This window comes from Cryptomeria japonica, unplaced genomic scaffold, assembly GCF_030272615.1.
Source record: "Cryptomeria japonica unplaced genomic scaffold, Sugi_1.0 HiC_scaffold_963, whole genome shotgun sequence".
Taxonomy (NCBI): Eukaryota; Viridiplantae; Streptophyta; class Pinopsida; order Cupressales; family Cupressaceae; genus Cryptomeria; species Cryptomeria japonica.
In genome coordinates this window covers 34,203-42,884 of record NW_026729653.1, presented here as the reverse complement: position 1 = coordinate 42,884, position 8,682 = coordinate 34,203, and the positions used below count along the sequence as shown (strand labels likewise).

The 8,682-nt window shown below is 34.3% G+C and overlaps 1 pseudogene; it reads left to right on the top strand.

Annotated features, from left to right (window-relative positions):
- Positions 1 to 5,218: 5,218 nt before the first annotated feature.
- LOC131046654 (probable disease resistance protein At4g33300) lies at positions 5,219 to 7,772 on the top strand (annotated as a pseudogene).
- Positions 7,773 to 8,682: the final 910 nt, after the last annotated feature.

Below are 8,682 nucleotides of genomic sequence, written 5' to 3'. Positions count from 1 at the left end.
CTAATCGCCTACGGGCTCCAGGTCTATCTTGGGCAAAGTCACCACCTCTACCATGAAACTCTCTCATGTCAAAATAGTTTGGTCGCACATTGAGCACAAACTCACAATATATTTTTCTCAAAAAATATAATGGCACCTCATACTTATTACAAGGTGGATCATCAAAGACCATCCACCACCTCTGCCAAAAAAGATTCTTCATCTGCGCATTGGTACACCAATGTATGGGAAACCTCTTTGCATTAAGAGGTAATGACTGACCAGTTTTGGGATCAACAAAAAGGGCACATATTTGTTGTTTAGAAATATTTTTGTTTTTTACGTCATCGTACGATAGCCCATTGACATAGAATTGACGACACCTATCCCTAAAGCTTCCCCATTTGGTAATTTCTATGGAAACAACTATGACACCACTAGCTAATGTTTCTAGGCTAGTGGCGAGGGATTGATGATGGTCAAGTTCAGAAGTTTTCAATTTTACAATCAGTATATTGATTTTAGACGTATTTTGTCCTAACTGATTAATTAATTCTTCCTGTGTTTCGGCTGTGTAGTCAAAAGGAGGAATTGGGGGTTGTTCTTATGTGTTTTCAGGAGGTGCATTTGGTTGTTCTTGTGGGTTTTCAGGAGGTGTATTTGGTTGTTCTTGTTCTGGATTAGAAGAATCTGGTTTTTGAAACAAAAATTTAAAAAACCTAATCAAAATTAATGAAATTAAATTCAAAATGTAAAATAAATTGCATAAACCGGAAAGAAAGACAAAAATAAACAAAAACTATCCTTGATCCATAGCCTGGAGGACAAATCTAGCACCCCGTTTGCAGTTTAGGTGAGAAAATAGGGGAAAAAATAAAGTTAAAAATGTGATTTATGGGTAACTGAGACCCAGTTTTTTTTTTTTTTAAATTTTACTAGGCACCGCGTACGTGGTTTTATTTGGATTATTAGTGCGTACGTGCTCATTTTCCTATAAGCAGTGCGTACATGCTCATTTTCCTAGGAGTAGTGCAAACGCACTCATTTTCCTAAAAGTAGCACGTACGCGCTACCTTTTCAAGGCTCGGGAAGAACAAACCTAAGCGCGTACGCGGGAATTTTAAATTTTAAAACTGTGTATATGTTGCTTGTTTTTCCAAGTGTTTTTTGGGTGGTGTCCACTTTTCTGACCACCATCTTTGTGCATAAACCCATTAAGAATAAGCTATTAAATTTAGTCTAATCATACCATAATGATAATTATTTTTCATCAAGTGTTGGTGCCATACTAAACATTATTAATTAGTAGTGTACAAATCTAACAAATACATAGAGTTCATATCATTTCATAATCTTCAAATTATCATTATGTTTGACTTGAGAATACATCAAATATGCACACTTGGAGACTAGCTCTAACATACATCACATATATATAATGAGTAGTTCTAACATACATCACATTATATAGTGACTAGCTCCAACATACATTAAAAAAACATAGTGAGTGGCTTATACACACATCAATATTATAATAGTGATTAGCTCATACACAAGGGCTAACTAAAACTCACCTACAGGGCATCTCAAATAGGAAAGGAATATCAGTGCATTACATAGTACACCATAGGCCCCATTCTTTTCCTCAACTTTCTACACCAATGGGGAACTGAGAAGAGGATTCAATGTATCTCATATTACATCAAAGGTCCATCCTCAACCTAATAGGGTTAATTTTTCCAATCGACAATGAGGAAGAGGATTTGGTGTATTTACGCTACACCAGGGGTCTATCATCCATTCCAATGATCTCTATAAGTAGCTAAGCAACCTAGCTTGGTGGATTCAAAGGTATCAACTCACAACATTAAAATATGCTCAGTATAATGTGGTTCTAATGCCACTAAAATAAATCATTTTTACTTAAGTTATCATGCAATCTGCAAACTATGCTTAGATTAAGGAAAATTTGTTCCTAATTCATAATATAAGGGTATAATTTTTTCTATAGATTTAATCTAAAATTGATATGCCCCTAACCCTATAGTGTGTATTGTGTTAACAATAGTTATCTTGTGTCTACCTTAACTCTTAATTAAGTTATATTATCATTATTATATTTTTATTTAATTATTTATGTAATTCTAAAGCTTATATATTGTTATCTAAGTCAACCTAAGTGATTTCATTGACATAATTTATGATATATATAAGAGGAAAAGGTTGGTTATTATCATTATATTGAGTATTGCATTCTTGTTGAAGACTATTGTAGGACCCCTGCCATGTGGCATATTATTATCAAGTATTTGTAGCATATTTCATATTATCTTCTCTTGTGCAAGTTAGTTCATAACAAGTGGTATTAGAGCTATGATTTTAGCAAAGGTGCACAAAAACCTAGTTTTTGAATTTATTATAATTTTTAATTGATGTTTGGGGATCATATAGAGAATCTATAGTCCAAAAACTAGTCTCTATCATGAATATGTTGCGAGTTATTGTAATTTTATGATTTTTCATAAGTTTACCTTCTAGATTATAAATCAAGGATTTTTTTAATAATTTTGTACATTTTTTAAAATCTCATCAAAAATCATCTTGGGTCTATTAATTTTATTTTAAAATTTGAAGCCAGCCACATTATGTATTGGTCATATCAAAGATGGGTTAATTGAATTTGATAGAAAGGTTATCTATTGAGTGCATTTTTTCTTAAACCCTAGTTTCATTGGAAGTTCCTAATTTTGACAAAAATTGAGATGCATTACAATGGTGGTACAAATATATATAATAGCGCATGGTAAATCTCTAGCATGGAAATTATGTTTTTACTTGTGTGCAAGAGGTGAAGTAACTAGACAATATATTTATATTTTGGAGAAACTCGAACAAGATTTTTTAGATATATGAGATCCTAAAGATGAAGAATAAGAACAAGAGGATGGAAATCAATATAAGACAAAAGAGGAAGAACAAAATAAAGAAGAAAAGGAAGAGGAGGAGAAATAACATTAAGAAGAGGATGAAGAAGAAAAAGAAGGCTTAGAGGAAGGAGATGATATAGGTACATACACTTCAACTCAAGGGAAGGAGATGATATAGGTAGATATCAAATATGCAGACATTGAGTATAGATTTGGAAATGAGAGTTAGAGATGAACCAATGCCTAAATTTGAGCCCAAAACTGTCAATAATTAACTATGGGGCTAGGTGACTTAGTCCTATAAGTGTTAGATGCAGATATTAATAATAGATTTAGGATCAAAATGTTACTCTTAATATTCTCCTAAAGTTTCAATTTATTTTTTTGAATACTATTCAATGAATGATTGTCATTGTCAAGGGTTTTTCACTTATTCAAAATCTAGCTCTTTTTGTCTTAGTCTACACTTTTTGGATCTGTATTTTTTCTCTGATGAACTTGCAACTTGCATGTTCACAAGAGAGGAAAATATGTTGTTGGGTTGATAGGGATTTTTCTAGGTCAAACCTTGGACTTGGAGCTAACTCTATAATGATGAATGAAATAGAAAAGAGGGCTTACCCTTGTAGGTTAAAGGTTAGATCTAGAAATAAATGCTCAATTTGAATCGCAATACCTTCCTTTATGGATCTCCTTTTCCTTGAAGTATTCACATAAAGGTCGATGTTACTGTGTAGGGCTTCACATAAATTTGATCATGGATGTCATCTTGAAAGCTTAAAAGTTTGAATACTTGACCTCTCCTTCATTGCCTTAATGATGCTTGATTGTTTGCTCGATTAGAATTGAATTGTTCTTGAGAAATTGTAATTGAGAGGTATTTCAAATGAGGGCATAAGGATTGTTTTTATACCTATCTTAATGAAATGTGTTGAAAATTACAAAAAAGATCGACATCAATTTTTGTTTCTCCATCAACATTTTCCAATGGTTAGAGGGTTTGTATTTGGACCTATTTGGATTGGACTATGATGCCTAATGCCCTAGTCTAATCCTTTTGGACTGGGCAAAGGTCAAGAAGTCAAAACATATAGTAAAAACCACATATTTAACATTGGTTTGAGAAGAATCAGGTATATTTAGGGCATACAAGGTAGAAACACTAAAGTGACGTCCAAGTGAGAATGAAAGTTTATGAGGATACAATTATGATAGTACACACAAACACACACACAATTGTAAGGGGACTCTTATGAAGGGGACTTATGTGTTATCATTACTAGTTTCTTATATGTTAAATTGGTAATCACTATATGTCATTGTGTAAATCATAAGTATTTCATTGAAACATTAATGTAAACTATGCAAGTGATATAAAGAAACACAATCATTTCTTGATACCTCAATTTGAATGCATTGATTTGCCCTTATCTCTTCACGTGTTGAGATTTATTACACTTCTTTCATCATTGTTACAACTTATTTAAATACTTTATATTACAAGTCATTATGAATTAAGAAACATAGTTTCTATTTCTTATGATGAAACACTCATAATTTGTAATGAATTTATTATAAAAATATAAAATAATTTGAAATTATAACTTCCAATAAAATTAAAAAATAATCAAATATTAAACTTGTGAAAAAAGTCATGAACAAATGAATTCATTAGAATATATCTTCATGACAATAAAGAGCTCCATAAATTGAATTTTAAAGATTAATGAAGCTTTTAAAAGAATAAAATTAAATCAATAAAGACGTCCATGAACTGAAATTTTAAAAAATAAGGAAGATTATTAAAGAGTAAAGTTAATTAAGCTTTCTGAAAAAGTTCAAACAAATCTCTATGCTGGGAAAAAAGAAACTTCTCGTTGTATATCGACGAAACTGCTTAAGACTGAAGGAGTTCGGAGTTTGACTATCAAAATTCTTAGAATCATGTTCCACGCATCAAAACAATAATGTGTGCTTTCCCCGCAATGAAAGGGAATTTACACCACAAGCTCGATTTCTGAATTATGCAATTCTGTAGACTTAGTGAAGTTAGTGAAACTTCAAAAGACTGTCCAACATTTCAGAAGGTTTGAAGTTGGCAGAGAGTTTGTGAAATCTATATAACAATTTCGTTTGAGCAATTGAAAATGGATATCTTCAATTGCAAGGCGGTGTGCTCTAGAACTGGAAAGGGAGAGGCAAACCAATATTCTTTTCATAATACTTTGCCTGTGAAATCTATGTTTTATGTTGGGTTGGGGAAGTCCATAGGGGATTTGAAGGAGCTTTTGTTCCAGAGCGACGCCTCCATTGTTGGTGTGCATTGTATGGGCGGTGGTGGAAAAACGAGTTTGGCATTGGCTTTATGTGATGATCCCAATATCAAAGGTGACATTTTTAATCCATCATTTTTTTGATGATTTTCCCAGCTTAAGGATTTTGTTGTTCTTTTGCAGCTTACTAATAACACAATTGTTTTTGTGGACATCAGGTTGTTTCCGAAATATAGTTTTCATCACTGTTTCACAATCCCCAAATCTGAAGGGAATTTTAGAGACAATATGGGAGAAGCTCTTTAGGAGGAATGTACCTGAGTTTCAGAATGTGGAAGATGCACATATACAGCTTCAGCAGCGGCTTTTAAAGCAATCTAAGCCAACTCCGGTGGTGTTAGATGATGTTTGGTCCAGAGCTAATTTGGACAAATTACTATTTGAAGCTCCGGGGTGCAAAACCCTTGTCACAACTAGAAACGGTTCTATCGTCCCTAGAAACCCCTATACTCGGCTGTATCAATTGCCATTGTTGAACAAAGAGGATGCTCTCTCACTTTTCTGCTTGTCAGCATTTGGACAGACATCAATTCCAATTACGGCAGATGCAAATCTAGTAATAGAGGTATAGACTTTTCTTACCAAATGTGAATAAAACTACAGCTTCTTATCAAATCAAATAAAAATAATATAAGTGAAAGGAAATTATGAGGTTATTTGACGTTTTGCTTTGGTATATTGCAATTATTGGGTGTTCTCATTGTTCTGGTACTCAAAGTACTTTGAAGTTGAAAAAAGTACTTATCCACAAAAGTAATAGCTCAAATTGTACAATACAATTTCGTTGCTTTTTTATCTTACTGGCCTTCCCTGAACATTCATGAAAATATCGCTATTGTAAATGACAGGTACAAGCCGAATGCAAGGGTTTACCTCTTGCTCTTAAAGTGGTTGGAAGTTATTTGTACGGGGAACCTCATGTGGCCTGGGAGAATGCAAAGCAAAAACTTTCCCTGGGAGAATCAATATCCCCATATCACAGCGAAGGGCTTTTTAGACGCTTGGAGACCAGTATTGATTGCTTGGATGATGTTTGGAGAGAATGCTTTTTAGACTTGGGGTCATTTCCAGAGGGCAAGAAAATTTGTGCTGACGCACTGCTGGACATTTGGGTTTATGTTCGGAATATGGAGTGGCAGGATGCCCATATTATGTTACTGGAACTTGCAAGAAGAAATCTCCTGAATCTAATAAGCAATCAAGGGTAAATGTCTTTCCTTGCATATAAATTTCCTGTTTTCATTTTTTAGAACATTGAGCTGACTTGGTTGTTGCCATTATCAGAATCCAATCAACAATCTCGTACGGATGTGCCTCTGAGCTATTCTTTTTACAGCATGATGTGATGCGAGACTTAGCCTTGTATATGGGATGCCAGGGCAGTATAGTCCACAGAAAGAGGTTACTCATGCCCAGGAAGGAGCATCGCCTACCAGGGGAATGGGAGTTGCTTAGAGATAGACAGTTCAATGCTCATATTGTCTCTATTCACACAGGTTGGATATTCCGCCCAAATACTTATTTAGTGGCAAAATATGAAGGCTATGTGAACAATTAACAAATATTAAGATTTATTGTGTTTTCAACTTTTCGTCCTACTTCCTCATATATGTGATTGAAGCAAAATTCCTTTGATATCAAATTTTTTCATTAGCAAGTAGTTTGCTTGCCGCTGAAAGATGTTCTAATTCAATTGCATATATGATTTATCTGATGCAGGTTCTATGGCTGAGAATGACTGGTATGAGATGAATCTTCCGGAGACAGAGGCTCTAGTGTTATACTTTTCTGCAAGCGAATACTTTCTTCCTCCATTTCTGAAAACTATGAAAAAACTCAAAGTTTTAATATTATGTAATTTGAGCTCAGAGAAGGCCATAATAAAAGGTCTAGATGCCTTATCTTCACTCAGCTCAGAAGTGTTTCCTTGGAGAGGCTGGTTTTACCCACCATTCCCAAACAGAGCAGAGTTATGCAAAACTGGGACAAACTTTCTCTAAGCTTATGCGAAGGATTTGAAAAAATGCCCACATTCAACGAATCCAATCTGCATGAATTTAGCCTGGACCACTGCAGCGAGTTTGAGGAGTTGCCTCCTGCTCTTTGTCACATGCCCTGTGCTCATATATGGTCTGTTACCAACTGCCATCTGGTTGAGAAGCTGCCATATAATCTCGGAAATATGAGTTCTCTAAGGATGTTAAGATTATCAGCATTACCAGGCCTGAAAGAGCTTCCGACATCTATTGGAAAACTTGGGCACCTGGAATTTCTAGACATTTCACTGTGCGAGGGCTTGGAAAAACTTCCTGAGGAAATAGATGAGCTCAAGAAATTGAGAGACTTTGACATGAGAGAGTGTTATCATTTGAGGAGGTTGCCAGAAAGTGTTTGTGGATTAAGCTCCCTCAAACATGTTATCTGCAATGAGAATATTGGGGGAAAGTGGTTGCGAGCTAAAGCCTCTTCTATCCCTGACCTGAGAGTGGAAATTGTGGAAGCACAGTTCACTTTTCTGACCCTAACTTTTTAGTATATTGAGTTATTTGTAGTCTGTAACTAAGCCATACGATCATTATTATTTGTCTAGTTTATTAGGTGTTTCTAGTTGTTGGATTTTCATGTGCACATGGACAATTGATGGAGTCTAGTAGAGGGCTTTTTTGGAGAAGTACAATTCACTTTCTTTTTTGGAGAAGTGCAATTCACTTTGGATTGGCTTGAAGATTGAAATTTTCCTGAATCTCTACTCCATATAATATGGCTAAGTACCATATGGATTAAACATAAGTGTTTTATTCTATGATCGCTATATCTCTAGTGTAATTATTTTAAAGCAAAGAGCGAATCCGTGGAGTTTCCTGATAAAGCAAGTTTAGGTGAAACTTTTTGCAATCCAGAAGGCAATCCTCTGTATCTTAAATTTCAGGCCGTTGCAAATTTTGCTACTAAATATTGACATTCACTCTTAAAGTTATATTTTAATTGATAAAAATATGCATTTTTTTTATTATACCTAACTAATTGAGATTAAACAAAGTCACTAAAATTAACTTCAAATGCAACCACGCTAGATTGATTGGACAGTGAAAATGACGTCTAGTAATAACAAGGATTGTACTATGTTCGTGGCTGACAGAACCGTTGCCATCATCTGCCTCAAGAACAGTAACTGTTATAGAATGAGTCAACTAATTGCACACATGAAATTTCTGGTTTGGTGAGAAATGAAATTGTACAGATATTTTCATCGGTTATAGGTACAAATTTGGTTTTAAATAATTTTTTCGATTCACACACTTTTCTGGAGTCAGAATATTTACCAAAGTTTCAAACATTGTTCAACCATTTGTTGATAGCCTAAGTAGGGGAAGACTACCAATAGATAATATAGTTCCAATAACCGTCACCTTATTGTCATATTGACCCCCCAAAAGATTAAA